Source organism: Notechis scutatus, chromosome Z (assembly GCF_049901735.1).
Source record: "Notechis scutatus isolate UNSWTSFEM ecotype Mainland chromosome Z, rNotScu1.2, whole genome shotgun sequence".
NCBI lineage: Eukaryota > Metazoa > Chordata > Lepidosauria > Squamata > Elapidae > Notechis > Notechis scutatus.
The window spans coordinates 37683291-37710656 of NC_142025.1; positions in this window are offsets into that span (position 1 = coordinate 37683291).

Sequence of the window (27366 nt, forward strand, 5' to 3'; positions counted from 1 at the left end):
CTATGTATTTTATTTTTTCCATATCATATCACATTGTATGTGCCTCAGATTTATCCATTCTTTCACCCATGTAAGTACAGAGGCCTGATAATACAATTCCCAATCTGGCAATCCAACCCCCCCCCCCTTTATTTTTAGAATCTTGTAACATTTTCAGGCTTAGTCTTGCTTTTTTTCCTTTGCCAAATGTATTTTGACATAATTTTATTTAATTCCTCAAAATATTTTTCCAGCTTTATCAGTATTGTTTGGAACAAATATTTGGGAAAATATTCATTTTTATAGTAGCTATTTTTCCTATCAAGGATAGTTGTAAAATTTTTCCACTTCTCCAAATCTGATTTAATTTGTTGCAGGAGTGTAATGTAATTGTCTTCTTTGATGTAGTACATCTTGCTGCTAAACGAATTACTAAATATTTTACTTTCTTAACTGGGTATCTGGATATCTTATTAGATCTTTTTTCTGCTTATCTGTAATATTTTTAACTAATATTTGTTTATTTTCAATCCTGCTACTTCACCATACTCTTCTATTTTTTAAAATTAGTTTAGGTCCAGTTTCTTGTGGTTCTTCTAAAATAAATACTAGGTCATCTGCAAATGCCTGTAGTTTGTATTTTTTTTCTTTATTTCCATACCTTTTATTTCTATATCTTGTCTAATATTTCTATTTAACACTTCCAACATAAATATAAATAATAAAGGGAACAATGGGCATCCTTGTATTGTGCATTTGTTTATATTAAAATTCTCATCAGAGGATTTAATATCCTAATCCCTGAATGCTGTTAGCTTTCTTCAACCAATTTTAGTTTGCTTGAATATTCCTTAAAGTGTGTCATTCACATCTGAACACAATACGGAAGATGTGATCCTACCAACCTGAAGCAAAATGTAGCAATTTCCATGATTTCAAAATACTTTGAAAAGCATAAATTATATTTGCCTATGTTCAGCTATTTTATACTGCTGACCCAAAAACATATTTTTAGCTATTTTGATATAGAATCTTTGTTATATACTGTCATCAAATACCTATATAGCAATTGTGATATTATTATTTTATCTCATTTCTAAAATAATTTAATCTAATGCAATCATCTCATCTAGTGGCAATTGTTTGTTTTCTTTTATTATTTGTTTACTTCTTGTGCTGGCTTGTTTATTTGTTAATATTCATTCATAATGTTAATGAAGTTGAGTTACCCATAACCATAATCCACTTCTTTTGTGGTTGCATTGCTTGAAATTGGGTCTGCAATTCAATGTGTGTTTTTATCTAGAAACACATATAATGTGTGTGTGTATGTGTGTGTGCGTGTTTTAAATCAAGAAAGTCCTAAATGACTTGATGTCTATTGTCTGGCCTGACACAAAGCTATATATCTCTTCATTGTCTGCAGGTAATTCCTAGGCCAAGAGATAAAGTGGGCAATAATTTTCAGTTGCACTTCCACACTTTGCAATGATCTCTTACTCTCTCTAGATTAGTCTGCCTAACTGTTTACCTGCTACAAATTGTTTAGGTCTGAATAGTTCCACTGGGCAACTAGCAAATGAAGTTCTCACTAACACTTTTAATTGCATCTATTGCCCTTTTATATTAGATTGTGATTTTCTTATACCTAAACTGATATGTTGATTTTTTGATTGTATGAAGAACTAGAATTTACTAAGAATATAAAATACAATCAAAATATATTGTGTGATGGAGATCATGCAACTAGTATGTATCAGGAGCAATAGTAAAATTAACCTTATTTTAGACATTTTTTTTCTTAGTTGTTGTCTTATTATGTAGCAAGTATGTTTAACTGTAAACTTTATAGGTGACATCCCAATGTTGTAAGACCAGATCATATAATCAGAGGCATGTCGAATCATTTGCAATATAACTTAGACATATCACTGGACATATTGCTGGACATATTTACATAATCTTGACCAAATTATATGCCTTCATCCCCTGATTTTTCTTCCAACTAATAACATTGAAAAATTACATTGTTTAGATTTTTTGGACCAGAATTTCTATCATCCCCCATTATGGATGCACTTGCTTGGTTTAGTGGCAATTGGAATGTAAAGACATCAGGAAGATTACATGTTCCCAGTTTTGATTTAATTATACATTCCAATGGCATTATTTCTTTGGTAAAGGGGATCCAATGTGGGAAGAGAACTTGTTCATGAGCATGGATTGAATCATAGGTAGAGTTGTGGTCTCATATGATATCAATTATGTACTATCATGTGTAGATGGTCCCCAAAACATATTCCACTTTCCCCTTCATCCCCCACCATCTCTAGGCTGAATCATCTAAAACAGTTAAGATAGAAAAAAGATGAAACTAAGCTATCTTGAAAAGGCAACACTGCAAACAGCCACAGTTCTCATTCATTTAATTCCTATTTGCTACTATCAGGGATGGAAATGTTTAGGGTTTTTTTCATGTACTGAAATAATTTGATTGGGTTAGAAGTCATTATGACACTATGCATTGACAGTCTAAATACATGGTTTGTACTTCGGAATTGCAAAGGAAATGTCAAGTGTTTGTTATTTTTACTTGGTCCAGCAGAGGGACTATAGCATAATAAATGATAGATTAAAAAAAGAGCTCTCCCTTCCCTGTCTTTGCTAAAATAGCAGTTCAACATTCTCCAACAATTATGTTAAAGAGGGGCTAATATTCAGACTTTTTCTGTTGAAATACAGGTAACTGCTGAGGAGGAGAAATTAGAATAAATATAAAAATAACACTGAATAAATAATAGTTTTGAAGTTGGAACTAAGTAAGAGATCAATTACTTGTATGATAATCTGTAAAATTCAATGGATCTACTCTAGATATTATGGATTTATTTCAGTACCTGGAACATTTGATATTGTGTGACAGATCTTTTTATAAAATTATTTTTAAAAAGTGGAATGCAATTCACCCTACTGATTTATAGTATAATCTAGTCATCACTGTGGAGATATGCTGTATGTCTAATCTGTGTTGGTTACATAAGCTATCAGTATGAATCACTTCGCAACTGCATGGGAAAAAGTAAACTGCTGCAGTTTTAATAAAGGTTAATACAACCCCCCCTCCATTTGATTCTTTATCCTATAGATTTTTTTTAACCATGTATATTTGGCTGCATGTATGTACACATATACCTAATTTATCTTTTGATCTGCTTTATTTCAATTTGCCAAACTTATTGTTGCTTATATAGGAACAATGCTTATGTTTAAGACTCTATTATTATAATGGCTGTCACACTTCACATTTCCTCCCAAAAGTTTAGAAAGGTATCTAATTTCTTTTATGCAACCTATTTTGATTGCCACAAAAGTTCTAACAAAAAGGAAAATGACAAGAATCTCAGAGTCAACCAGAAAATTCACCTTACTGTAAATCTGCCAGAATTTAAACTAACTTAAACCACTATGCACATCAGTTAATATCCCTCAAGAATAGTTTATTTATTAGTTAGTTAGTTTACTTTATTGTCATTGCACCTCAAACACCATCTTCAGTGCACAATATATAGGTTTATATATTTGGTATTGAGCAGATTTTAAGTTTCTGATTTTATTGAGAAGCTAACGTGCTTTTTTTTTTTCTTTCTAAAAATGACTGTTGTAATAGACACAGACAATCACAAGAACCATTCTATTTATTTGATTTATTCAATTGATGTAACTACCAATTTTCTTTTAAATTTATCAAAAGAGAAACTGATAGGATCTCTCTTTGTTATATCTTCAGCCCCTAGAATGCTATCACTCTAACTTGCTTTTGATTTAGATTAGATTAGATTAGAATTCTTTATTGGCCAAATGTGATTGGACACACAAGGAATTTGTCTTGGTGCAAGTGCTCTCAATATACATAAAAGAAAAGATACATTCTTCAAGAATCAAGAATCATAAGGTACAACACTTAATGATAGTCATAGGGTACAATAAGCAATCAAATCATACTAGGAAACAGTCAATATAAATCGTAAGATACAAGCAACAAAGTTACAGTCATACAGTCATAAGTGGGAGGAGATGGGTGATAAGGAGTGATGAGAAGGTTAATAATAATAGTAGTGCAGACTTAGTAAATAGTTGAACAGTGTTAAGGGAATTATTTATTTAGCAGAGTGATGGCTTTCAGGGAAAAACTGTTGTTGTGTCTAGTTGTTCTGTGGTGCAGTGCTCTATAGCATTGTTTTAAGGGAAGGAAGTGAAACAGTTTATGTCCGGGATGTGAGGGGGTCTGTAAATATTTTCACAGCCCTCTTTTTGACTCATGCAGTATACAGGTCCTTGATTGAAGGCAGGTTAGTAGTAATTGTTTTTTCTGCAGTCCTAATTATCCTCTGAAGTCTGTATCTGTCCTTGCAGAACAAAACCAGACAGTTATAGAGGTGCAGATGATAGACTCAATAATTCCTCTTTAGAACTGTATCAGCAGCTCCTTGGGCAGTTTGAGCTTTCTGAGTTGGCTCAGAAAGAACATTCTTTGCTGTTTTGATGACATTTTTGATGTTAGGTGTCCATTTTAGGTCATGTGATATAATAGAACTAGAAATTTGAAGGTCTCTACTGTTGATACTATGTTGGCTAGTATTGTAAGAGGTGGTAATATGGGAGGGTTTCTTCTAAAGTCTACCACCATTTTTACATTTTTACAGCCTGGAGCTTCAGCTTTGCCTCATCAGACCAAGTCGTCACTGAATTCATTGTTGGTTTCATGATTTTAAGTCTTTGTCTGTAGGCAGGTACAAGGTGAATTATGCAGTGATTAGAGTGTCCCACAGCTGCTCATGGTAAAGACCTATAAACATCTTTTACTGTTGTGTAGCAGTGGTCTAAAGCAGGGATCCCCAACCTTTTCGACGCCGCGGCCCGGTTCCGGCGTCAGCTGGGCGCCGCGGCCCGGTTCCGGCGTCAGCTGGCGCCGCCATCTTTTTGACGAAAATCACTTCCGGTGACGTCACCGGAAGTGATTTTTCATCAAAATGGCGGCGCCAGCGCTTCTGGTGAGCTTTTTCGGGTAGAAATGGCTTTCTACCTGGAAAAGCTCACCGAGCTGCTGGCGCCACCATCTTTTTGACGAAAAATTGCTTTTTTACTAAAAAGATGGCGGCGCCCAGCAACCAGCAGCCCGGTAAGGCTTGTTCCGCGGCCCGGTACCGGTCCGCGGACCGGCGGTTGGGGACCCCTGGTCTAAAGTATTTTTGCCTCTGGTGGGACAATTTACATGCTGGAAATATTTTGGGAGCTTTCGTTATATTTGCTTCATTGAAAACCCCCAAAAGGATGGGAAGGGAATGGGGTGTTTGGCTTCAGCCCCCATAATTTGATCAGCTAGAGTTCATAATGCCTTGTTTACACAAGCTTGTGGAAGAACATACAGCTATTAGGAGAAATGAGGAGAACTCATATGGAGAATAAAATGGCTTGCAGTTGATATGTAAAGATTCTAAATTTTCATCACATAATTTATATATTATAGTTATATCCTGAGACCAGCTGTCATTGATATGTAAACATAATCCTCCACCCTTTGTTTTACCTTATGTCTGTTCAATTCTGTCTGATCTAAATATCTGAAATTCTGGAATGTATATGGTGTTGTCATCATGAATTTGTGAATTAAGCCAGGTTTCAGTAAAACAGAAAACTGCTGAATTGTAGAAACCAGAATTCCATATATTTAAAAGATGTATTTCATCCATCTTGTTAGCAAGTGAGTGTAAATTAATCAGAAAGATTGAAGGAAGAGGGTTTCCCCCACATTCTTTAGTCTATTTAAAATACCTGCTTGTTTACCTCATCTCCTTTTTTGGCACTGCCGCTTCTTTCCTTTGTTTGTTGTAATCCATAGTACTGGGGAATTAGTTAGAATCTCCTCTGTGTTTGCAAAGACAGGACGGAGGTGAGGAATCAGAAAGCTGCCCCTTAAGGAAACATTGCCTAATTCTTAGCAGATGGTTTCGTATGAAATCCGTAGTAAATTCCAGGTAATAATAAAGAATAAAGAAACCATTAAAGAGCATTTCACTGGGGCAGCTGTTGTCAGTGCCATCTTGGATTTACTTTTTTTCTGAACAGAACATTTCAAGACAAAACACTGTGCTATAACCCTAAATCATTTTGCTTTCTAAAAATGCCTCTATGGCAGTGGTGCAAAAAGTGCATGACACAGTGACCATTTGTAGCTTTCAATGAAGTAAGACAATTCCTTTCCTGTTTTCAGATCAGAACTCTGTTTTATGAACAGAGTTGCCAAGTTCTTATCAGCAGCTATTGCCCTAAGAAGGCTTAAGGTGGAATGATACACAGGGAAGTTCTTTTGTGCTTTAACTTACTTTTATTTTTAATCTATTTTATTCTGCTTTACTTTGCTATCATTTGTGTACTTCTTATAGATGTACATTTTAACTGTCCTATGCTCACTATTATAACCTTAATAAATCAGCACTAAAGAAACCACTTATGGAGAGATCATCTCTTGCAAGGGGGAACATATTTCTTAATTTCTGTTATTTTTCATTTGCTGAGGTCTACAGTGGATATAATAACGAACCTGTATTTCAGGAGATATTCTTGTTCTGTTCTGTAATTTAATGTAATGTAATGTAACTCTGTAATGTTATGAGACATACTTTTGATTTCTATAAATGTAGAAGCAATAATATTGGCTACCTTGATTTATGCCAACTAGCCATAAAATTATTAAATGTCAACTGGCCAAAAATTATTAAATATGTAGTAATATAAATATTTTTATTTAGTATTAGTTGATTATGGAGTCACTTTTATTTATTTATTATAGTTGTTTTCTGTCCTGCCCAGCTCGTAGGTGTCATGACTGATTCTGAGCAGTTTCAGTTTTAATATTACGTCTGAAAGACACCAGGTTAGAAAGGCTGCTCTGTATATTTCCTGGGTTTATTGCAGTGGTAGGATTCAGCTGGTTCGCACCACTTTGGGTGAAGCGGTTGTTAAATTACTTCCCCCTCACTATCAAAACGGATCCTGGATGTTGCACTGAGCTGCAATGGAGAAGCGGGCAACAGAGCGACCAGAACAAGGGAAGGAGAAGACTGATTTCCCTCTTTTTTCTCCCTGCTCCTCCTCCTCCCCTTGTGCCAGCCGCTCTGTTTCCTGTTTCTTCATTGCAGTGCTGTGCCCAGGATCCACTTTGATTGAGGGGGATAATTTAACAACCAGTTTGCCTAGGGTCAGGTTGGGTATCATGGGAAGCTTGTCTCACATGTGCAGGAGAGCTGGAGGTGGGAGATAGGCTACGCCTCCCATACAGCCAACATGATCCTGGACAAATGAGTTGTTAAATTATTTGAATCCCACCAATGGTTTAATGTAGTTTAACTGGGCTGAAAATCAGTTCATAAATTATCTTTATAGGATTAAAATGGAAATAAAAGTGGAGTAAATGAAAGCATTCTGAAATATTCCTATTATTTTTTGCAGTATAGATATTCTATTTACATTTCAGTCACTGCCACCTTAGTAGTATTGAAAAGAGGCAGACCATTGATTAAACAAAAGGGGGTTGCACTAGATTAAGACATAACTTGTTATTTGCCCCAGACACTTCAAAGACAGGTCAAATACTCTCTGTGGACCTACTGAGTCAAGCAAGACCCTGCTTTGGTTTGGTGAATTGGATGTAGCCTGTGAACGCATATGTAGATGGCATATTTATGCCACAATATTCAAACTTCAGTCTTTAATTGTAATCCCTAATCAGTGTGATTTAATTTGTGCTTCTTGGAAGAAAGAAAGAAAGAAAGAAAAAAAGAGTTTCCATGCAATGGTTAATGATCAAGCAATTCAAATTCCATTGCTTTGAAGCCATTGCTTCAAAGGCTCATCATTCAGACAAATTATTTCAAGTAATCAGCCTATTTAAAAAGAGAATAGAAATAGATCATACTGGCTCAAATTTAATTGAAAAAACCCTGCAATATTGTAATATTGTATTACTTTATTATTGTATATTTTAAGAGAAACTTTGATGCTTGTAGGTAGCATCTCATCTGCAAGTTCATGAAAAGAGATCTTTATATTTTGAACCATTCTAGGTCACAGGAAGAATTTGGATATACGGGCCTGACTGGAACATTTCATTCATATCAGAACACTAGATAAGAGAATACACACACACACACACACACACACACTCATGCTGGAACCTATAATAAATATCTTTTTTAATATTTCTGCTGGCCTTGGTCAGTTCTTCTTTTGCAAGAATGGATCTTTAGCAAAAACTGAAATTTAAAAATACTTATTATATCAGATCAACCAACAAAATAATATTGTCCATTTCTGTTCATAATACTTTGTTACAATTACATTTTAAAAAGAAAAAAAGAAAAGAAAATGCTTGAAATTCTTCTTTTTTATCCTTTTGTTAGGGTATATACAAACAAAAAACACACATGACCTAAAAACTGCTACAAATTGGGACAGTTTTTAGGGTTGAATCTACACTGAAGATATAGACAAATGCTCAACTTTCAAAAGTGCATGCAGGAACATGAAATAGCTTAAAGCAGGCACATAATCCCAGGAAAAGATGTAGCTATTCTAATGCATTAACGTGCCATGCTGAATTTACATGTATTCTGAAATTATTTTTGGAAATCAAATCCAGGGTGTCTACAGTTCTGGTAGATGCTTTCTTTCCTTTCTATTCTTTTGGCCACTTTCCAGTATGAAAACTTCCCATTATTGATTTCTTGAAGAATTCCAAATATTTTAAGAACAATATGTCAAAACCAGAGTTCTGTGGATTTCACATCAAAATAATGTCAATAGAGGCACACAATAACATAAAACAAAAGTTGGCATTACTATTATCTTAATTTTAACACTAAATTACCCTGTTTTCACATAAAGTAAATCCAAATTAACAGACTTTAGTATATTCGAGGAAAAAAAGGTGTGCTATGTCAAAAATGGAGCCAGTACATTTTAAAATAAGAAAGTCAAAGCAAGTTATAATATAGATTAAAAACACTTTTTTCAAGCCATTTAGATGTTGTATTTAATGAAGATGGTTAATTATCAGGATAATAAAAACTGCAAATTAAATTTTGGAATGGCTTCAACATTTGCATACAGTTATTTGTATACAGTTTATTCTGAGTGTTAAAATGTCACTGTTGTGGATCTTTTCCCAGGCAAACAGTAAATAACTAGATGGGTATAAAGGACAAAGACAAATATGGACTTCTGTTTTCAGAACAAACATTTACACCATTTTTTCTGTTTCAAATGGAGAGATAGAGAAAAGATTTGAGACCTCAGCATTTCAATTCCTTTTTATGTGCATGATTGCTTTAATATATTGTTCTTATTTTTCTTCTTGCTACATTTAAAATCTTTCAGATTCCAAAGTTGGTTTTTTTTTTAGAGATGACCATTGTCTTTGCACTACTGGAAGACAGATTAAATTTAAAAATAAAATCTTCTAATATTAAGAAATGTTCATCATTACATCTAGTTACCTAGCAGAGATAAGACAGTTTTCTATTAAAATGCTTTTATTTAGATTTTTTTTACATGGAATTGCATTTAATGGCCTCAATAGTTAAGTTATATATGAGAATATTTCTGTTATTTCATATGACTTGTCTAGTTGCCCAGTTTAGAATTATTTTTTTACATACATCTATCTACAGATAATAAATTGCCTCTTCCTGTCCTGCAATGTTTCAGTGGATAGAATCAGATTTCCACCCATTTTTATGTTCACAGTAGCATGGTATTACATAATTTCCAAATATAAAATGCTATAGCTAGTATTTGAAAAGCCATTATAACTCTTTTTGGATGAAATGATCTTATAGTTAAATCATTTTTTTCTTGTATTCATATTCTTGTTCTTAGTACACATTCCAAAGGAAAAAAAGATCAGCAGCAATTTGTAACAGTGAGCCAAAAAATTGCTAAACCACATTAACTGAAGGAAGCTTACGTGAAAATCCTGGTTGTATCTTCCTGGTTACAGACAACAAACAAAACTGTTGGACGTGCATGCCAATGAAAAGCTGCCAAATAAAATATTGCTTTATAAAGTCAGGAAAAAACTAATTTTAAAAGGTTATTGTGGGTTATTTGTGGTCATGTCTTGTCCAATTAAGCATGATGTCATCTTGAAAAACCTTCATTACCTTTTTATTTCTATAGTATATATTTCAGATGCTGTCTCCAAGAATACATTCACAAAATTCGGCTGGCACAAAATCATAAAATGTATAGGAAAGCTCAAAAATATAATTAAATAGCTGAGTGCTTCAGAGTGAAATCAAAGGTGCTATTTGAAGTAATGATTACTGATTAATGTAAAAAAAATATCAGGCGTAATGTAATTTAATTGATTAGTAAAATTAGTGATTCAGTGAATTTAATTGAACAGTGTATTTAACAATTAGTGTAATTAATTAATTAGACTGATTGTTGCTTAGCATAATTACTTGACTAGAGAGATTATTGTAATTGATTAATTAGTGTGATATTGGCTATATTGATTACCCAAAATTGTTTTATTAAGCAATTTAATCAACGTACTATCTCAACAAACCCACCATGCCCGTAAAAAAATCCAATACCAAACCACAACCTAAAGAAAAAAAAATCCCCACCAATGAACCACAAGACTCCTGCACATGCTTTATATGCTTTGTAACTCTAAAAGTTAATGAAAATTCCATCAAATGTTCTCTATGTGAAAAATACACCCATCATGACTGTCTGGAATTACCCAAGCAAATGACTCAATTCCTAGAAACATCCAATTATGCATTTCTATTTTTCTGTCCACCATGCAAACCCAAACCGGACAAACATATAGCCCTGTTTGAAAAAGTTGACTCCATAGAAATGCAAATATCATCCCTTGATACCATAGTAGCATCCCTGGACACTTTACATGAAAGATTAACTAACCTTGGGGAAAAAAAAGACACAACACAAAAACCTGAACATCCAATAGCTACAAACCAACAACTGCAACCTAATCCAATAGCTACAAACCAACAACTGCAACCTAATTCACAAAAAACCATAAATTCAACAAATAATGATATCCCAATCCTTGTCAGAGAAGCTGTCGAGTGCAAACAACATCTTATTTGGTCTAGAAGACATCAATAATAATGATGATATCACAATTGTACGCAACATCGTCAGTGACTATCAAGCATCAACCATTTCCCTGATGAAATACTTGATATTTCCTGCATTGGCTGAGAGCTCAAAAACAGAGATGGCTCTGTGGCCCCACGCTTCTGCAGGGTCATTTGCAAAAATGAATTAAGCAAATGTAAATTCATTTATACTATAAATTGACTCACCAAAAACAGCACCAACCATAAAAATCTCCGATCTCGTCCTGACCTAACCTTACAGCAATGTGCCCACTCCTGTTTACTATGCACAGAACTCAAAAATCATCAAGACAATGGAGAGAAGGACCTGTAAATTGATTACCATGCAGACTGTATCAAAAGAAAGTCACACAACCCACAACTCAGCATCCAACCCTACTTTAACCAATCCACCATCACCCAAGACTAGGCACCCATGCCCCCATCTACCTCAATTCAAACTACAACTGGCCTTAAAGGCAAGCGACTCAATGCAAGAAGCCTTGTAAATAAAATACCTGAATTTCTCCTCTTACTAAATACGGCTAAATTCAACATCATATTTGTCTGTGAAACATAGCTCAACGTATCTCTCCCTGGCCCCATTACCACAGTAAGAGACTACCATGTTTACTGATCTGATCATGAAATCTGTAGAGGAGGTGGTGTTGCCATCTTCTACAAAAAGTCCTTACATCAAAAAACATCCAAATTACCCAAGAGCTTGCTCTTCCTGAGACCATTATCTGTGAACTTACCTTAAATATCACATTTTGGTTCTTACTATGTTACAGAGCCCCTGATAATAACATCGAACTTGTATACAAGCTAAATACACTACTAACATGGGCAGCATCCTGCCCACACGCTTTTATCTTTCTTGGTGACTTCAACCTACCTCATATTAACTGGACCCTAAACCCATACATGCAATCTTCTACAATGGTGTAACAAATTTGGGACTGGAACAACTAGTAACAACAATAGTAGGCCTAACAACTGCTTCGATCTCATCTTCTGTAATACCGTGTTTCTCCAACAATACGGCCTCCACCAATAGGAAGCCCCAGCATGATTTATTGGCATAAAATCAAATTAAGCCCCTCCCCCCAAATTAAGGCCCATATTAAACATGCGAAATGGGGGGAATGGCGGGGGGGCCTTGCCGTTTGGAAGTACTTTGTTGCATGCCCGGATATGGTGCTGCCTGCGTTGGTGGAGCACTTCATATCGGAGACCTTCCGCCACCGTTAATTTCCCTTCTCCCTTGCTGCCGTGGCGTTACAGCAACGCCGCTGCATTTGGCGCAGCCACGTGCAGCCAGTCAGGGCTCCTCCCAACCGGAGCCCTGAGGAGACACTTGGCTTCAGGCGCTCCTGTGCCGCCTTCCCTTTGCCTTCGATGGTAAAGTGAATTATTTTAAAAACCTCCGCTCATCCTATCAGGGCCGTGCGAGCTGAGCAGAGCCGGGAAAGCAAGCCGCGGGTGTTTCCTGGTTCTGCCCAGCCCGTGCGGCTCTGGCGGGATGAGCGGAGGTTTTAAAATAATTCACTTACCTTCACAAAGGGAAGCGCTCACAGAGCGCTCAGCTATACCTCCAACAACAAAGGCAAATCCTCAAGGTGGGCTGGAGGGAGGTGGCTACGTGCCCCCGGGCTGCTTCAATGCAAGGTCCTGACTTGCAGCATCCTGCCGTTGCCGCCGCGTCCTCCCTCTCCGACTGCAAAACTCGTGTGCTTCGCCAAACGCTCCGAGCGAGGCGAGCTCTTTCACAGAGCCGCGCGCTGGGGAGAACCAGGAAACACCCGCGCTTGCCTGCCACGGCCCTGGAGGCACTTCCTGTCAGCCTCGGCTAGAGAAAAGAGCCAGCCTCTCGGAGCACGCCGGCGTCTTTCCCTCTCTCTCTATGTATGAAAGAGCTCGCCTCGCTCGGAGCGTTGGCGAAGCACCACGAGTTTTGCAGTCGGAGAGGGAGGACGCGGCGGCAACGGCAGGATGCTGCAAGTCAGGACCTTGCATTGAAGCAGCCCGGGGCACGTAGCCACCTCCTCCAGCCCACCTTGAGGATTTGCCTTTTGTTGTTGGTATACTTGGCTTCAGGCGCTCCTGTGGCCGCCTTCCCTTTGCCTTAGAAGGTAAAGTGAATTATTTTAAAACCTCCGCTCATCCGCCAGAGCCGTGCGGGCTGGGCAGAACCAGGAAACACCCGCGGCTTGCTTTCCCGGCTCTGCTCAGCTCGCACGGCCCTGATAGGATGAGCGGAGGTTTTAAAATAATTCACTTTACCATCGAAGGCTCAAGGGAAGGCGGCACAGGAGCCTGAAGTGCTCCTCAGGGCTCCGGTTGCAGGGAGGAGCCTGACTGGCTGCACGTGGCTGCGCCAAATGCAGCGGCGTTGCTGTAACGCTACGGCAGCAGGGAGAAGGAAATTAACGGTGGCGGAAGGTCTCCCGAACATCCAAGCTGTCGCCGCCCGCCCACCCGAGGATGCAAGGGGGGAATTAAGTCACCCGAAAAGACGTCCTAGCCGTTTTTCGGGGTCAAAAAATAAGGCCCGGCCTTATTATGTGAGAAACACGGTAGTTTGAATTCAATTTACAGAAGGCCTAACAGTAGGCCTAACAACTGCTTTGATCTCATCTTCTGTAATAGTTTGAATTCAATTTACAGAATACAAATTAAAGAATCCTTTTCCAACAGTGACCACAACATGATTGACTTTTGTCTCAACATACATCCACACAAAAATCATCACAAGGACAAAATCCCCAATTATAACTTCAAAAAATGATCTTATAATCAACGATCTCTCTTCCCTTGATTGGCAATTTCTATTCACTGGATGCAGTACTGTTGAAGACCATTACAACATATTCTTACTAGAAATCAAAAGAGCCATCAAACTATATGTACCAATAACAACTCCCCAAACCAGGAAAAACAGATTATCCATAACAATAAGGAAGCTTCAATCCAAAAAGAGATCACTTTGATGAAAAAACGAATCTGGTCACGTTGCCAACTTCAAAAGCCGATACAAAAATCTATGCCACCAGATAAAAACTGAATGCACTAATTATCACATTAAACAAGAGGAAAACCTTCTACACACAAATTACACCCGTGCTTTCTACAATTTTGTAAGAAACAAACTAAAAGACTCAAGGTCCATCCCACCCCTGAAAGGACCTAATGGCAAAGACTGCAACGATGACATCATCAAGGCAAATCTCTTTAACACATTCTTTGGCTCAGTATTTGGAAACAGCAATGGATCATTCCCAGTATTTCCTAGTCGAACCACAGACAACTACAATGATCTAATACATATCGATTTTACAGAAGACATTGTTGAAAAAGCACTGTGCAATCTAAAACCATCCCTATCTATTGGACCAAATGGAATATGTGCCTACTTCTTAAAAAAGCTATCCACTGCCATGGGCCAAACCTCTAAGCATAATCTTTGAAAAATCTTTCAGGACCAGCTCCTTTCCAAAACTATGGTCACAAGCCACGGTCATCCCTATCTTCAAAAAGGGAGTCCCCAGCCTAGTTGAAAATTACAGACCAATCTCCTTATGCTGTGTCACCTGTAAAGTCCTGGAATCAATTATTCACAAATCCATTATCTTTCACTTAGAGACAAAAAACCTACTCTCTAATAAAGAATTTGGTTTCAGAAAAAAACTATCCTGTAATCTGCAACTCTTACACTGCAAAAACATATGGACTACTCAACTCGATCAGGGCAAAGCAATAGACGCAATCTACATAGACTTCTGTAAAGCTTTGATTCAGTGGTACACAACAAACTACTACTAAAACTAAAATCTTATGGTATCTCTGGACACCTACATAGCTGGATAGAAGCATTCCTGTCAACCAGACAACAAATGGTCAAAATTGGGAGCGTCCCATCAAATTCTGTACCTGTCAACAGTGGTGTCCCCCAAGGCAGTGTTTTAGGACCAACTCTCTTCATACTCTACATAAATGACCTCTGCGATCATATTAAGAGCAACTGTGTTCTCTTCGCTGATGATTTAAAGCTATTCAACACCACAGACTACTACCCTCCAAAAAGACCTTGACTATGTATCAGAATGGTAATCAAATGGCAACTTCAAATCTCAACAAATAAATGCTCTGGCTTACATATTGGCAAAAAAAACCCAGAAAATAATATACAAGCTAAATAGTCAAGACCTTGTTGAGGATCCAAACTCTGTCAAGGACCTTGGAGTACTCATCTCTAATGATCTAAGTGCTAGAACCCACTGTAACTACATAGCCAAAAAGGCATTAAGAGTTGTTAATCTAATCCTACGTAGCTTCTTCTCTGGTATTATCACACTACTAACTAGGGCATACAAAACATTTTCTAGACCAATACTTGAATACAGCTCATCAGTCTGGAATCCATATCATGTATCTGATATAAACACAATTGAAAAAGTCCAGAAATATTTCATAAGAAGAGTTCTCCGCTCCTCTACTCATTGCAGAATACCTTAAACCACCAGACTTGAAACTCTAGACCTAGAAAACCTAGAACTATGCCGCCTCTGGTCCAATCTAAATATAGTATATAAAATCATACATTGCAGTGTCCTATCTGCAAATGAATACTTCAGCTTTAATCATAACAATACAAGAGCACACAATAGATACAAACTCAAGGGTACTTGCACCAAACTTGACTGCAGAAAATACGACTTCAGTAACAGAGTGGTCAATGTTTGGGATAATCTACCTGTCTCTGTGGCTTCTTCCCCCAACCCCAAAAACTTTAACCTTAGACTGTCTACTATTGACCTCACCCCCTTCCTAAGAGGCCTGTAGGGGGCATGCATAAGCACACCAATCATGCCTACCATCCCTGTCCTATTGTTTCTTTTTATTTTTCTTATAAGTATCTATCTCATGTATTCAAAACTATGTTTATTCTTATACCTTTATCTTGTAAGCGATTGACAAATCAAATAAATAAACAAACAAACAAATAAATAAATAAATAAATTGGGAGGGGGAAAAGAAGAAACAGCTTTTGCTATTTTAAAGGATAAATCTAATCCCTGCAGTTACTAAAAAGATTAACTGAATATGCTAATTGTTATTAAATGATTGTGAAGTTTAATAGTGACTAATAGTGATAATCATCAAACTTGAAAATCATCAAGTTTATTCTTTCCCATTTGAGTCCCACTGTTGAGTATCAGAAGATTATGAAATTTTGTGGCAGAAAAAGAAATGAGTTCAACATTATATGTGGTACTAGGTTCATGTATGTATGTATGTATGTATGTATGTATGTATGTATGTATGTATGTATGTATGTATGTGTTAGGAAGTATATTAAGGAAGTAATGTTTGCTTAATTATAAGTTTTGAATTCACATGTCTGGATTCATGTGTACTGCTGAGTCATGACATATGTTTTATAAACCGTGTTTCTTGGTTTACATAGCTTAATGGACTGTAATACGATTGGTTTTGACAATCTGTTGATACAGTTCACACATAACGCTAAACTATGTTTTTTATTTAGTTTAGTGTATTGAATAAAAGTAGTAATTGGTGTTTATTCAACAGATTATCACAGTAATGATGTAACACATTGTTTGAATACAGCCATTGCGTCTGGTGGATATTATCCCTATTTCTCCTTCTTAGGTATCTCTAGAAACATGAAGTGCTCAGAAGAACAAGACATTTTGCTGACTGAGAAAAAGCAGCAAATGTACAAATATAGTGTATTCTCTCTTTTTGGCTTGGTTGAATGTTTACTTCTGGTTGGGCCAAGGATGACTCAATTGGAACTGTTTGTGTTGGCAACTTGTAGACCTCACACAAATATATCCAAGAATTTAATTTGCCCTTTTGGCAACAGTGTCTTGTCAGTGGGTCTTTGTCAGCATATAATCAAGCAATAAACCTGTATCTCTTCAGTTATTTTCAATTAATAAGCCTTCGCGGGTAACAAAATACACATTCATACAATTCATACAATTAAATTGCATTCCATTCATATTGTTCAAATTCATGAGGTCATTCCAATTCATTCTGCATAATTTCCTGCTTCTTTTCTTATGTTAACAATACCTAGCTTTGTATTATTTGCAGATTTCATTAAACCATGCCTATTTTTCACATACAACCATTTACAATAAATAAATAAAATAGGATCTAAAGAATTTTTTCCTCCCAATTCTTTTTTCTCAAGTTAATCCTTTAACCAAACCTGATAGATTAAAAAAATCTGGGTATGAACCCATGAAGTGTAAAGAGTGGGGGAGTAGAGCACACAATGGAATATGTGTTGCATGAAATCATGATACACATTTCATCCTTTTTTCCTCAGCATAGTTTGTACCAGATGATTGCCTCTGTTATGAAAGTCTGTAAGACAGATGAAAGCATATTCTTTAGGCAGCAAATTTTTACAGACATGTAAATTCAGTTGTATTTTGAGATGATGAGATGCAAAAAATAACCACATGCATGATTACATACCACAAATCTCTGTCGATTCCTATTGGCTACATAGATTTCTCCATGACAATATGCCCTAACATTATATCTTTATTTTTTACAAAAGTATATGCTGTCCACTCCTTTCTACTGAATATGATATAAATGTTATTGAACTACATAGAGTATTTTCTTGCCTGACAAAATAAACTTTTCTATGGCCTTTGCCTTTTGTAATTATAATTTTTATTATTTTGACTGGAAACATTAATATTTAGAAGGCCGAGAAAGTCTAACTCTATGATACCATTTCTTCCTTATTTCTGCAACATTGTCATTTCCCCTGAAAAGATCAAAAGCAAAGGTAATTTGTCCATCATATCATATGAGGTTGACAGGTTACAGAGCTTACTTTCTGAAGTTTTTCATCTTCTGGGGAGGGGGTGGAGAAAATGTACATATTCTTTGAGAGGCTACAATAGGTCCAGAGTTAGGAGGAACAAGAATAGAAACTAGATCTTCCACAAGCAACACATTTGCACTGCCATTTCTTCTGTCAAAATTTAGACAGAACTTTTGGCAAATTTGGGCAAGTTGTATAAAGTAAATGGTTGCTAGGGTAAGTGTACGCTGTTCAAAACAGTAAATAATTCATAGGGGTCTACTTATCTATCACTCCCATGAAAGCAAGCTACAACTGTATTTTTCCCATATGGTTTTAAAAGAGCTATTTTCCACTTTTGCTGCTTCAAATATTCCTGTCTATTTTGTATGTTATTTTCTTCTACAGTTTGACTAGCTATCACACAGAAGAATGAATGAAGGGTCCTGACTCAGCGGCTGCCATAATCTCTAGTGTCTTCCACGGTTACTATTAAAAACAATGCTGCAATACTATAGTTGTTAAAACATTAAAAATGAACACTGATATTTCAAAATGTTCAAAATCTAAAAATGTTATTATTTTAAATTATTATTTTACTTGCTCTGAGTTACCTATATTTCCATTTGGCTTTTTTCCCTTTAATAAGTCATTGTAACAGTGCACCAGGGCAGCATTCTCTCTATAAAGCATGTTATAATCTCTTTATTACTAGACTGTTCATAAAGTAAATTACAGACCAACAGGGTGATAAGTAAGAATTTTAAAACTTCTATTTGTGCCAGCAGTGAGGACCAACTAATTTCCCAGTGCTTTTGCAAAGGAATAAGGCTTATTGTCATTAACAGGTGAAGTGTTTCACTTAAAAGGTTCTACAGTGACTTAATATTTTATATTAACTCTTACTAAGCAATAATATATATATAAATCTTAAGAAATAATTTCATTTCATTTATTTTAACTCATCATCAAAATCCATGTGTCTATCTCAGCTACAATTTAAATGCATAGATTTAAAATCTTCGTGTTCCTCCAAATAATCACTTTTTATAAGCATTTAATTACAGTAGCAATTTAATTTATTAAGATGTAATTGTTTTGCTTAGTTACTCAACAGTGCAGTAATACATATCATTTCCCTCCATCAATATTAATATCAGTCTTGTCTGAAAACAATTCCATATTCAAGGCAGGAAGAAATTTACTTGTTACCTTTCACTTGTAGGAAAACAATCAAGTGCTAAAGGATATATTTCTTCAGTTATAGAGTTCCAGTTTCCTTGTAAATTCAGAAGGAAGGAATTAAAGCAGCCTTACAAAATCAATCCATATTATCAAAGAAGAAAGAACAAAAAAACCATTTTCCTTGCATTTGCATTTACTGTGCTTGGTTGCTTATTTGCTTGCCTTAAAAATACATTCATAATATAAATTTTGTAAATGATAATTGTTTAATTGAATGCCATCAAGTCATTGTTGGCTCTGAGTGGCCAGATAAATAGATTTCTCCATGACAACATGTCTCTAGTTTGGTCTTTCAAGTTTTCTGCTGGTGCACTCATGACCACTACAACCTAATCCATCCATCTTTCTGCTGGCTGTCCTGTTTCCATCCACTTTTTCCGCCATTAGTCTTTTCCAGAGAGCAATCTTTACATAATGTGCCTTCGTATTAAATTTGGTTCTGATGTCAGCATAAATTAAATGACAGTTTCATGTAAAATGAATAAAATAGTTTTGGAGCAACAAAGAGCAACTGATTCGTTTCTCAACAAAATATGGATTAGCAGAGTTTGCTATCTATATTGTCATTCTTATTTCCTATTTCTACTTATTACTTCCATTCTTCTTAATCTAGTTAGCAAATTGTGGTATCATCTAAGGATCACTTATTTGAATACAAATTTTCAGTTTTAGAGGATGAGCTTTCTTAGGACAAAGCTTGAGGGAAAGCATCAAAATTGTGTCACTTATATGCTGTGTTCTGAATAATTATTAACTCTCATATAAAAGAATACTACTAGTAAAGTTACATTTAATTTATACACATGTTTAATTTGGGCATGATTTTAGCAAGAAAATTTGGATTCAAGTTCTTTGGTAAATGAAATTTAGAAATAATTTATTTCAAATAAAATTGCGAAGAGAAGATTTTCCTAAATTTAAGATCTACAATGGTTAAATTATTGAACTAGAGGTTGTCATAAAATCACTGAGTGGGAAAGGAATTTGGAGGTCTTATATTCCAATTCCCTGCCCAAGGCAGGAGTCCTGATAGCATCTCAGACAAATGGTTGTTTAATCTTTTCTTGAAAACCTCCAGCAATGGAACACCCACAATATTGGAAGGAAAGCTGTTCCACTTCTTATTAATTCTCACTGTCAGTAATTCCTCCTTATTTTCAGATTGGATCTCCCTCTGAAGAGCTTTCACCCATTGCTTCTGATCCTATCCTCAGGAACTATGGAAAATAATTCTACCCCTCCTCTTCTCTGTGGCATCTTTCAAGCCTGCCTACTGTCCCTGTCCTACTGTTCCCATTTATCCATTTATTCGTACTCATTTATTATGTATATACTTATACCTGTTTATACTGATATGTTTATATTTATGTTCATACTTATACTTGTTTGACCCCCCCCCCCAAAAAAAAAAACTTAGGCTCTTCCCTGTCGACATTCAACACTGTTTCATCAATTAAGGATAATTGCATTATATCTAACCACATTAATTGTTATCTAGTTATCCACATCTGCATTTCTTAAAGTTTCAGGATAGGGTGAATGGAGAACAAGTTAAATAATTATTTGTGTCTCTCTGCCAACAAAAAGACTGAAGAGTGAAATCAGGCATACAAATTTTGATTTCACGAGGTCTGAAATTTCCTTTTGTCATATTCTAATAGTCCTTTTAAGAATATTCAAAAACTATTAGATATCAAGAACATGAATTTCTAATCCGATATGGATGACACCAAAATATATTGAAGAAGTTAAAAAATCCATTTTGTCAGTCTTTAGTCAAAATATATTAAAATCAATTCTTGACTTTAAACGATCAAAGTAATTTCATTCATGCCTACACGTATATGAGCAAATAGACTGAGAAAAAAGTTTAAAAGATTTTTTAGTGGCATGTTTAAAAACAAACCACAAGTCTGCTCTTTGTAGATCTTAGGACTGACAGTGGGATACTGATGAGTAGACAGACTCTGTCCACACTCTTAAAATAAAAAGAGAAATATGGGCTTCAGCGAATAAGTTTATAGAGGTGGATCAGCTGAATGTATTATGAATTCCGGCTGCACAATACCATAGTATCTTTGGTCTGTTTAACATTATACGAGATTCAACAGACAGTTTAATGGATGATCCGTAGCAGTGCACAATTTTCTTTTGTGTTTTCTTTCCTTTTCCCTTTTATTGGACTGCTGTATGAAATCACAGTCCAAAAGGTTGATTTAGTAGCCCAAGGTCAACCCCCCACCCTTTACAAGTATTTTGCATTCTTATTGTCAATACAATGCTCAACCTGTCTGTTGGATGTGTTTACTTTGGGATACAATATATTTTACTTTCTTTTATTCTCAGAGGAGAAAGAAGGGCATGCCTCAAATACCTGAGGCAATTCAGTCTAAGAGATGAAGGGAGTTGTTTTCGTCTGGCTTAAATGAGAAGAAAAGCAGATCCAGAAATTTTTGGAAGTACAGAAATTGATGCCTTTCTTGTCTAGAGTGTGATTTGATAACAACCATCAAATTTTATATCAAGTTTCCATTTTCAATTCCAAAATATTGCCATATTTCATGAAGAAAATAGTGATTTATATTTAAAATATTTCTGTAATGAAGTTTAGAAAATTGTGATTCCTTTCATTCTATTTTTTTAAATTGTAATGAGTGGCCAAATTATTGACTGGCCAAAATGTAATGACTGACCAAATTATTTAAAAAAAAAATCTTTATGTAGCTTATTAATTAAAGGATACACAAAATAGTGAGTGACACAACATGTTTTCAAATTATGCTTGTCAAGATTTTTAAATAAACTATAATTTAAAAATCTTGACATAGTCTGGACAAAAGTTTAATTGTGACTTATGCCATTCAATCTCTCTCTCTGTCTCTCTCTCTTTATATATATATTTATATATGTAAAAATATAAACTAAGCTGGGCTGGGCTAGGCTGGTAATGATTAACTGATTGCACTGAATAAAGAGAGAAAAAAGAACTCATCAGTCAGGAGTCTTAATAGGTTTAACAGTTCTACATCTGCACATTATATGCAGATAGATTTTTGCAGCAAATCAAAAAGATATGTTTTGTTGAATGTTACGAACGGCAGGTATTCAAGTTGATTGGCCCAGAAATTCTTCACATTTCAATTTTGCAGAATTATAAAAATAACAAAGGAATATTTGGTGAGAAAATCATTATTGATTGCAGAATGTTTCATGTTCCTAAGGCAGAAAGAAAAAGGGTCTATTGTAACATACATTTCTCAAAAAACTATTTGAATGTTATACATTTGATAAAGAACTAAAAATAGACTGGCTAGACTGGCAATTCCGAAAGAAAGCATTAAGAAAATAGAGGTAAATATAACATTTAAAGAAGTATTTGAATTTGCCACTTATATGGAACTTAGACTCAAAATAAAATTAGACTCAAAGATAAAATGGCTTCCAAATCACAAGCAATGAAATAACGTCAGCCTTAGGGATCACACCAAAATCTAATGGCAAAACCATATTAATAGAATTGGATATTGGTTCTGCTGTACAGGTAGTCCTCAACTTACAACAGTTCATTTAGTGACCATTTGATGTTAAAATGGCACTGAAAAAAGTGGCTTATGACTATTTTTCACACTTAACAATCATTACATCATTCCCATGGTCACGTGATATGGTCAAAATTCAAATGCTTGGCAACTGGCTCATATTTGTGACACTTGTGGAGTCCCAGGGTCCAGGGGTGGGATTCAAATTTTTTAACAATTGGTTCTGTGGGCGTGGCTTTATTGGTGGGTGTGGCATTTGGCTGGGTGAACATGGCTTGGTGGTCATGTTATTAGCTGCACGTGGCCAACTCAATATCACTCACATCGAGGCACGCATCTCCTCGCCTGACCTCTCATGACTGTGGGGATGCTGCAACAGTCGTAAGTGGGGAAAATGGTCATAAATCACTTTTTTCAGTGCCATTGTAACTTTGAATGGTCACTCCACACAAGCAAAGTACCAGCAAAGGAAGTGGGGGAAACTCCAGAGAAGTTCCTGAGACAAGAAGTCTAGTCCTGCCAAGAATTTAATAAGGGTTAAAGGAGAGACAGTTTCTGTAAGCAACACCAGAATGTTTCCTTCCTGCCTTCCTTACAGGATTAGACCAGTAATTTCTTCTAACAACCAGTTCTCTGAACTGCTTAGAATGTTAACAACCGGTTGTAGCAAATAGGTGTGAACTGGTAGAATCCCACCCCTGCCAGGTTCACATGATCACCTTTTGCGATTTTTCTGACAAAATCAATGGGGAAACCACATTCACTTAACAAGCATATTATTAATTTAACAATTTCAGTGATTCACTTAACAACTGTGGCAAGAAAGGTAGTAAAATGGGGAAAAGCTCACTTAACTTCTCAGAAATGTTGTGCTAAATTGTGGCTGTAAGCTGAGGACTGGAGCATAGTGTGAGTGTGAAGAGCAATCCAGAAATGCTACAATAATATGATTAAAAATTTATACTGGAAACAAGTATAATTCGAATTTGAGTGATAACTCTAAAATAGAACAATCAGTCAGGTTTACTGGGACTAACATGTTGTAAAAACAGGTAAATAAGTAATCTGGCGTCATGACCAACCGAGAAAGCTGCTGCTGAATTGAAATTCCATTAACAGCCTGTGTACAGTGAAACAGCTACTGGATATTGATTTGCCTGTGTCCAAAGTTGGCATTAGCATATCAAAGGTAAAATAGGGTTACATGAAAGTCACACATGAAATTTTCTGAAAACATGCCGTCTTTCATGTACCATATGCAAAAAGGTAGAAATTGACTTGGATTGGATAGAAGCAAAGGTAATTTTTGTAAGAGTTGACTGTAGTCAAACCTGTGGTTCATTAGTTAAGTGGAATAAAATTGCTAATATCACCAGTGGGCAAACCTCAGTAATCCATTATCTAAGTAAATAAGTAGGTATTATTTGAAAGATGATTAGATACATATAAAAAAATCGGAATATTCTATAATGTTTCTGACTATAAAGACACACAAAGGACTATATCATTACAATAGACTTGTTTTGGAGTAGCATTTGTACCAGCATTTTGGCAAAGAGCAACAAACCATGTGCTACAATGCAGTACAGGCATTCAGTACTATTTAGATGATATGATTGTCATTAGATGCGAGAAGCATCTGCAAAATCTTAAGACTGTGGCCTTTGAGTGGATACCACAAATGTGATTTCTTTTTATTTGGCGTTATCCTACATAATGTGCTCCTCTGGTTCATTGTTTCAGAGATATTTTCATATTTTAAACAGACAAACAACTTCCTGACAGTTTCCCAATGAATTTCCATGTGAGGATCTGGCACAGAATATTAGAAATCCCTTCCTTCCTTCCTTCCTTCCTTCCTTCCTTCCTTCCTTCCTTCCTTCCTTCCTTCCTTCCTTCCTTCCTTCCTTCCTCCTTCCCTCCCTTCTCTTTCTAGGATTCAATCATTATTATAATAAAATCCTTATTAAACTTATTTTCTTGTTCCAGCTTTCAGATATTTTACTACAAGACAGAAAAGCACAATAGGATTTCACCATATTTTTAACTGGCATAAAATATATTTGGTGATTTCTCCTTGCAAAATAATTTTCTAATTTTGCTTGTATTTTAAAATTTGTTCTGATTTCTGGCAAAGTTGGAGAAGCCCTTCAGTTTTCTTGCAGGATATACAGAAGTAATTTGCCATTACCTTCTTCCTAGGGCTGAGATAGAATGAGTGGTCCAAGGTCACTCAAATGAATCCTCACTATTTCCCAGTTTCTAATGCTAGACTAAACTGGTTTTCTGCTAGAGAGTGGTTAATATGCAAAGCTATAAGAGTCTACTTTATTTCAGTCACATTTCAAGTGAAGTTTTGTGAAGCAATACAATCATTTGCTCCTAAAAAGGCATCTTCCATATATGCGAACAATGAAAAAAATGTTATGATTTCTGGACATGTTGGGTTGGGTTCACCACTTCATTGGAAGGTGAAACCCCTCTGTTTTGCAGATTACTATTAGACAGTTCTGATTTAATACTACAAATTCTTCCAACTCTCAAATTAACCCAGAACTACATCACTGACTTTTCACATATTTATTTATTTTTGTTTAGGAAATTTATACATTGCTCAAAAAATAAAGGGAACACAAAAATAAGACATCCTAGATCTGAATGAATGAAATATTCTCATTAAATACTTTGTTCATTACATAGTTGAATGTGCTGACAACAAAATCACACAAAAATCAAATTTAGCAACCCATGGAGGTCTGGATTTGGAGTTGCACTCAAAATTAAAGTGAAAAAAAAAAAGACTACAGGCTGATCCAACTTTGATGTAATGTCCTCAAAACAAGTCAAAATGAGTCTCAGTAGTGTGTGTGGCCTCCACGTGCCTGTATGACCTCCCTACAATGCCTGGGCATGCTCCTGATGAGGTGGCGGATGGTCTCCTGAGGGATCTCCTCCCATACCTAGACTAAAGTATTCCCCAACTCCTGGACAGTCTGTGGTGCAACATGGCATTGATGGATGGAACAAGACATGATGTCCCAGATGTGCTCAATTGGATTCAGGTCTGGGGAATGGGCGGGCCAGTCCATAGCATCAATGCCTTTGTCCTGCAGGAACTGCTGACATATTCCAGCCACATGAGGTCTAGCATTGTCTTGCATTAGGAGGAACCCAGGGCCAACCGCAGCAGCATATGGTCTCACAAGGAGTCTGAGGATCTCATCTTGGTACCTAATGGCAGTAAGGCTACCTCTGGCGAGCACATGGAGGGTTGTGAGGCCCCTTAAATAAATGCCACCATACACCATTACTGACCCACTGCCAAACTGGTCATGCTGGAGGATGTTGCAGGCAGCAGAATGTTCTCCATGTGCTCAGTGTGAACCTGCTTTCATCTGTGAAGAGCACAGGGTGCCAGTGGCGAATTTTCCAATCTTGGTGTTCTCTGGCAAATGCCAAACATCCTGCATGGTGTTGGGCTGTAAGCACAACCCCCACCTGTGGAAGTCGGGCCCTCATACCACCCTCATGGAGTCTGTTTCTGACCGTTTGAGCAGCCACATGCACATTTGTGGCTCGCTGGAGGTTATTTTGCAGGGCTCTGGCAGTGTTCCTCCTGTCCCTCCTTGCACAAAGGTGGAGGTAGCGGTCCTGATGCTGGGTTGTTGCCCTCCTACAGCCTCCTCCACGTCTCCTGACATACTGGCCTGTCTCCTGGTAGCGCCTCCATGCTCTGGACACTACGCTGACAGACACAGCAAACCTTCTTGCCACAGCTCACATTGATGTGCCATTCTGGATGAGCTGCACTACCTGAGCCACTTGTGTGGATTGTAGACTCCGTCTCATGCTTCCACTAGAGTGAAAGCACTGCCAGCATTCAAAAGTGACCAACCATCAGCCAGAAAGCATAGGAACTGAGAAGTGGTCTGTGGTCACCACCTGCAGAACCACTCCTTTATTGGGGATGTCTTGTTAACTGCCTATGCTTTCAACCTGTTGTCTATTCCATTTGCACAACAGCATGTGAAATTGATTATCAATCAGTGTTGCTACCTAAGTGGACAGTTTGATTTCACAGAAGTATGATTGACTTGGAATTACATTGTGTTGTTTAACTGTTCCCTTTATTTTTTTGAGCAGTGTATTTCCATCTATTCATACATGGTGACTCAAGGTGGCTTACAAAAATATAAAAACATCATATAAAAAATCAATCAAAATAATAAAAGAGAGAATCATATTTAATAAAATAATTACACACACACCCTTTCCCTGGCTACAACACATCATATGAGCCATTTAATGGACTCCATCCTGCTCTGTGTTCCCAGGCCCGCTGGCAGAACCAGATCTTCAGCATTTTCCAGAAGCATGTTACAGTGGGGACCATTCTAATATCTGGGGTAATGATGTTCCAGAGAGAGGGAGCCACCATGGAGAAGGCCCTTCTTCTGAGTCCAACCAGGTGTATCTCTCTAGGGGATGGGATCCACAGCATTCCTTGCCTCCCCACTCTGCTGGGTTGGGTAAATGTGACAGGCAAGAGATG